Raw genomic sequence first — 6000 nt, 5'->3', positions numbered from 1 at the left:
TGTTTTTATTTATTTTATTTTATTTATTTTTTATTTTTTTTTAAATTTTTTTTCCCCCTGTGCAACCTGCTTCAGTGCCTGCAGCCTACAGGCAGAGGCCGGGCAATGGTTCGAGGCCGCAGCTTGCTCTGGCACAGGGCATATGAGAGACCCAGGGGAACGGGCCTGCCATCCATCCAAAGCCGTGCCCTGTTTTTATTGATTTTAGAGAAAGAGATTTTAGAGAACAGGATAGAGAGATAGAAACCTCAATGAGAGACAAATATCAATCAGCTGCCTCCTGCACGCCCCCTACTGGGGACTGAGCCTGCAACACATGTGCCCTGACTGGGAATTGAACCAGTGATCTCTTGGTTCATAGGTCTATGCTCAACCACTGAACCACACTGCCTGGGCTGAAGTGAAAACTTTTTAACTAAAAGCAGTTTATGATGGGTAGTCATGTCCTAGGCTAGAATCTTCCCTGACAAAAGTCAATCTTTACCTTAATAAAGCCTGTCTATTGTCTTTTTGCCTCCACATTAACATACCTTTGGAATGTTAGGGTAACTTCCCTTTTTTCAGACCCCACAGGACACATCCAATGCAGCAGCGTGGAGACCCCAAATCCTCTCATTGTTACTTTTATTAATTGTTGACAATTAACTATACTATACCCACTTATGTATCCTGTACCCACTATCACTTTACTTTTTATCCAATCCCAGAAGTCTCCCCTCCCCGCCTTCTCCTACATCCCTAATCTATCACCAATGGATTTCATATAACCCACTTACGTCTTCTCTTTTGATTGTATCATATAAAATAAAATGCAAAACTGCCATTCTCTGGAGCATTTTCTCAACCCGTTGAAATTTTGCTTCCTGGCAATTGTCAATAGTTTGGCTCAAATAAACTCACAAAAATGCTCTACAGGTTTGAATGTTTCTTACCTTGACATTCCCAACCTGGCAAGGACCCTTCCCCATGGCCTATGAGACCTCAAATGGAATGACCTGCTCTATTCTCTGATTCACCACCCTGCACCCACTCCTGCCCTTCCCCTTCACTCTGCTCCCGCCACACCCAAGGACCAGCTTTTTGCTTGTTCAACCGGAGTTTCCACCCCAAGGAGTCTAAATTCCTGAAATTTCCTTCCTTTTTTCCTCATCATTCCCATCTTGGCACAAATGTCCTACTCATAGTTGAAGCTACCATTTGGGGGTTAGGGGAGGGAAGAGAGTTGGCATACATTTTCTGTGACGGATAGATAGTAAATATTCTTGGCTCTGCTTATGCCATTTGGTCTTTGTGCAACTACTCAACTCTCCACTATCGTGTAGTGTGAAAGCTGCCTTCTATCTCTCTTAAAGGAAGTTGAGAGTCTGTGTTTCAATAACATTTTATGTACAAACACAGGCAGACAGAATTTGGTCCACAGGCCAGTTTGCCAAACTTTGAAGACGTTGAAAATACTGGATTCAGTCAAATAAAAGGTTTCACGTTTTTTCACATGCCACAAGATTCTCCTTTTTTTTTTTTTTTAACCATTTAAATAAAAAATATTTAAAAATTTTCAGTTTGTGGGCTATGGAAAACAGGCAGCGAGCGCCCGCAGGTCAGAGCGGGCTGACGCCGGACCCCGACAAGGCCTGGTTATTCCTTAATCGTCTGGGAAATAAACTAAGGCCCCCGGGTTCCGGAAACTCGGCCTTCCGGGAGCCGCGCCGCTAGCCCAGGTCCCCCGCGCGCCACCCGCTCTTCAACCTTGCGAGCCCGCGCGCCTCCCGCCAAGCCCCGCCCTTCATCGCGGCGATAGGTCGGGCCTCGTCCTCTTCCTCGCCGGGAACGCCCTTTCAGACAGGCACAGCGTTCAACCAATGGGACGCTGCAAGGCCTCTCGCCCTGCCCTCCCGCGCCCGTTGGAGGCGGGCATGGGCGGGCCGTTGAAGGGGTGGGGCGTGGAGCCTGGTAACCGTTGCCGGTAACAACGCCCCGCCCAGTCTCGGCGGGCGGGCGGCGCGAGGCGGTCGGCGGGAGCTCGAGGAGGAGCCGCCGCTGCCACCGCCGCCGCCATAGAGACTGTAGCCGTGGAGACTGTTACTTACCAACGGGGACCAACACGCAGCAGCCGCCGCCGCGGGAGCCGCTGCCCGAACTCCCGGCCCGAACTCCAGGTGACCGATGCGACCGCCCGGGCTGGCCGGGACGGGGAGTGCTGGGGGCGGTGGGGGTCCTGGACAGGGGATGGGGGCGAGCATCGCATCCCCCACCGTTCATCTAAACGTCCCGGACAGCGCGCCCGTGGGACCCGCCTTCGCACTCCCAGTCCCGCAGGGGCGGCTTAGTTTAGGGGCTCCCTGAGACCCTCTCCCTCCTTTTAACCAAACTCGGGAGGAGGTGGGGATCCGTCGCCTCACTTTTATAAAACTTCCGGGGTAGTGTGCCCGGGGACTCCTTTCAATCTTACCTTCAAAATCTCGGGATTGGGAGCGCCCCGAGAACCTCTCTCAAACTTCCATTAAGCTTCCTGAATTAGACGCGCCTGTGGGCCCCTTTTCTTCCCTTTACTCCCTAAACCTCTAAAGTTGGGGTTCCCGGAACCCTTCACTCTCTTAACCTCAAACTTCCAATTAGAACGGCCTCGAAGACTCTTTTCACCTTTACCCCAAATTCCTGGATTTGGAGTGCTGTGGGACCCTCTACTCGTGCTGACTCCCCAAACATCCTGAATTTGAGGGCGCCCCTGGAACCGCTTTCTCACTTTTTAACCAAAAGTCGGTGCGCTTGTCTTGAGGAGAACCCCTCCTCCTTCTCACTTTTTCACAACAATCTCCAGAGAATCTGGCTTCCTGGGAACCCGTTTTTCACTCCTCCCCGCCCCCCAAAATCCTGGAGCTTTTTAGCTCCTTCGACGGTCCCTTCCCGCTTAACTCCACATTCCTTCGCACCTCGCACCTCCCCTATTTGGACTGATCGCGAAGCGAAAAAAGTTTCACCAAAAGGTATTATTATTATCTTATTATTTTGTTAAAGAGTCCAACTTCTGGCCCAAACTCCTCGGTGGCATGTTCTCCTGTGTGTGTGTGTGTGTGTGTGTGTGTGTGTGTGTGTGTGTGTACACCCAAGTCCCACCCCTAAAATACACCCCCCCCCCCCTTCCCAGCTCTTTATTCCTTTCCTTTTCGCACTCGGGGAGCCGCGGCGCTCCCTCCGGCTTCTTCCCTGTGGGTTTTTTCTCTCCGCTGCGCTAGGAGAGTTGGGTTTCCTAGTGGCTATTTCAAGGGTCCCCGGGGCCGAGCTGACCCTGCCATTAGGGCGGCGACGGGGGTGGTTCATCGTTTTAATTTTAACCTCCTGGTTGCCCCGCAGGAATGAGGGACAAGGGCAGGATGCAGCGCAGGAGTCCAGGGCTGTGCTCCCCCATAGACCTCATTCCTGCGTCTCCGTGTGATACCTTCCTCTAATTTTTCCTTGTTTTGTACAATAGTCAGTGCAGACTCTCATGAGTTTCCCCCCCCTCCCAATCAGCTTTATCTTTGCAAATCCAAAATATCAAACCTATACAAGGCTCTCAGTTCTGACTTCCCCAACAAAATAATGATAATAATAATGACACAAAACATTAACAACAGGTTTTTTTTATGACTGCACATATTTTCAATATGTTTTCATCTTTTTGCTTCATGCCCTGAAATATTCTTTATTTGCTCATATAAAGACCCTTACTCTCTGTCCTGGGGAGTAGGGGGGGTGTTACCCACTTTCAACTGAAATCTTTTCAGTTGAAAGATTTGAACTGATTCTAAAATAACCTTAGGAATGGTTACTCACCTGCTCTAACCAGAGAAATGAGTGTGTGGTAAGCCCTCCCCAGAAAAGGGAGTTAATTTTCATAATGACCAGCACTTCTTCTCCCACAGGCTTGATGAAGTATGGGAGGGGACTTGGTAGTTTTTATTAAAAAGGCTTCCTATAATATATGACGAAAATGATAATCGGTTCTGTGATCCTGTGATATTCCAACTGATTTGGGTCAGGAGCGAGTTTAGAAATGGTTTGCTCCGCAGTAAAAGCAATACTGAAGCTGGAACCGGTTTGGCTCAGTGGATAAAGCATCGGCCTGCGGACTGAGGGGTCCCAGGTTCGATTCCGGTCAAGGGCATGTACCTTGGTTGCAGGCACATCCCCAGTGGGGAGTGTGCGGGAGGCAGCTGATCGGTGTTTCTCTCTCATTGATGTTTCTAACTCTCTATCCCTCTCCCCTCTTCTCTGTAAAAAAATCAATAAAATATATTAAAAAAAAAAAAAAAAAGCAATACTGAATTATTTAGCCCTTTAGGTACGTTTATCTCTTCTTCCAGATAAACTGCCAAACGCTCAAAAGGGGAATCAGGAGGACGGGACAGAGTTATTAATTACCCCCAATTAGCAGAACAAGTCTTTTGAAATTCAGATGATATTTGCTTTCTGGGTGAAGGGCACATATTACCTTAATATTCATCTATTAACTACATTTATCACAGAAGCACTGCTGGCATGGAGCCATGAACCAGAAATGGAGATGCTTCGAAATTGTTTATCTGGCTCTTTATTCCTTAGATCAAAATTGTAGTTTCAGATTGGAGTTATAAAATTAATATCGATCAATATTTAATTAATTTAACTTTAATTAATATTATAATTGAGTCAAAAGTTTGGATGTTATTGTGGGGTTTTTATAGTCATGTGTGGTTGTTTTGCTTATAAAATTCCAGAGACTAAAGGAGTCATATCTTATAATATATTTGGGTCTTTTTAATTAACTGCAGGTTGACCAATAACTTAAATAATAGGCTCCCCTCATACACACCTACTTATTTGTAAAATGTGAAACTATTTAAAAAATAAGTTCTCAGAGAAACTGTCTTGCTTGGGGTGACCCTCATGAACTCTGGGACAGGGAAGTATAAGTTCTAACCTAGTGTCTGAAAGCCCCACCCAGGACACATCCAGTACATACACTCATATATCTGCATGGAACTGTATGCAGATTCCCACTAAATAGGGTAGATAAGGACCATCAATAACCTCTTGTCAGTTCACGTCAGATTTGTTGCCAAGTGAGTCTGTGCCAGATTTACCAGAAATTTCCTGTTTTCAGAGCTTTTTGGATTTTGGCATTATTATAAGGGAATGTGGACTTACATATAAAAAAGGGTCTTTTGCCCTGGCCAGTGTGGCTCAGTCGGTTGGAGCATCATCCCATGCACCAAAAGGTGTTGGGTTTGATTCCTGGTTTCGGGTTCAATCTCTGGTCTGGGCACTTATAAGGAGGTATTTCACAGCAATGTTCTCCCCCCACCCTTTCTCTTTCTCTTTTCCTTCCTCTGAAATGATTTTTTTAAAGAGCGTTTTTATTCCCTTTCTAGAATGTAAATGACAATTAGCTCCACCACAGGCCATGTTTTCTTAGACACATGCTTGACACTGAGTGTGTACTTATTTTGTCCAATGAATGAATGGAATATGCTTTGGGAATTAGAGAGAAAACTGATAACTACCTACATGCTTTTTGTAAACCCCAAGGTCAGCAAACTGATTCTTAGAGGAAAAAAATAAGAGTGGGAGAACTTGAGTAGAGGAAGATACAGAATCAAGTAGTAGGATGTGAGATAAGGAGTGGGTGAGTCTGGGGGAATTCGTGCCTGGGAAGCAAAGACTAAGATGACAAATGAGGAGATAGGCTTCTGAGAGCTTCCTAGCAGAAAAGTCTGGCCAGCTGCCTGTAGGCACATCCAGATGATTCTGACGGCAATTTAAACACAAGGTGGCCAAACAGAGCTCAAGATAGTGCCCCCATTTCTGCTCATCCCAGGCTCTGGCCTCCCTTCATAAGTATCTACTGGCTTCTCTCAGCTGCTAAGGCCAAAACTTTGGCATTGTTCTCCATTCTTCTTCCTCTCAAGTCATCAGCAAAATTGCCCACTCCACCTTCAGTGGGGACCTAGAAGCTAACCATGACTGGCCACTTCTACTGCC

At 46.8% G+C, this 6000-nt stretch overlaps 1 protein-coding gene across 4 annotated transcripts in view; it reads left to right on the top strand.

Moving 5' to 3' along the window:
* The first annotated feature begins 1985 nt into the window (after positions 1–1985).
* The window catches only part of RFX2 (regulatory factor X2), a 110885-nt gene continuing 106870 nt past the window's right edge, over positions 1986–6000 (top strand). Inside the window, exon 1 of one of the 4 annotated variants that reach the window (XM_080674468.1) lies at positions 1986–2156. The gene's annotated coding sequence lies outside the window, so the exon portion shown is untranslated. The remainder of the gene's footprint in view (positions 2157–6000) is intronic. The other 3 variants (XM_080674469.1, XM_080674471.1, XM_080674470.1) reach the window with 3 other exon arrangements.

The sequence above is a fragment of the Plecotus auritus genome (assembly GCF_963455305.1).
Source record: "Plecotus auritus genome assembly, chromosome: 6".
Classification (NCBI taxonomy): Eukaryota; Metazoa; Chordata; class Mammalia; order Chiroptera; family Vespertilionidae; genus Plecotus; species Plecotus auritus.
Note: the sequence above shows the minus strand (reverse complement) of the source record. Positions and strands in the feature narration are given on the sequence as shown.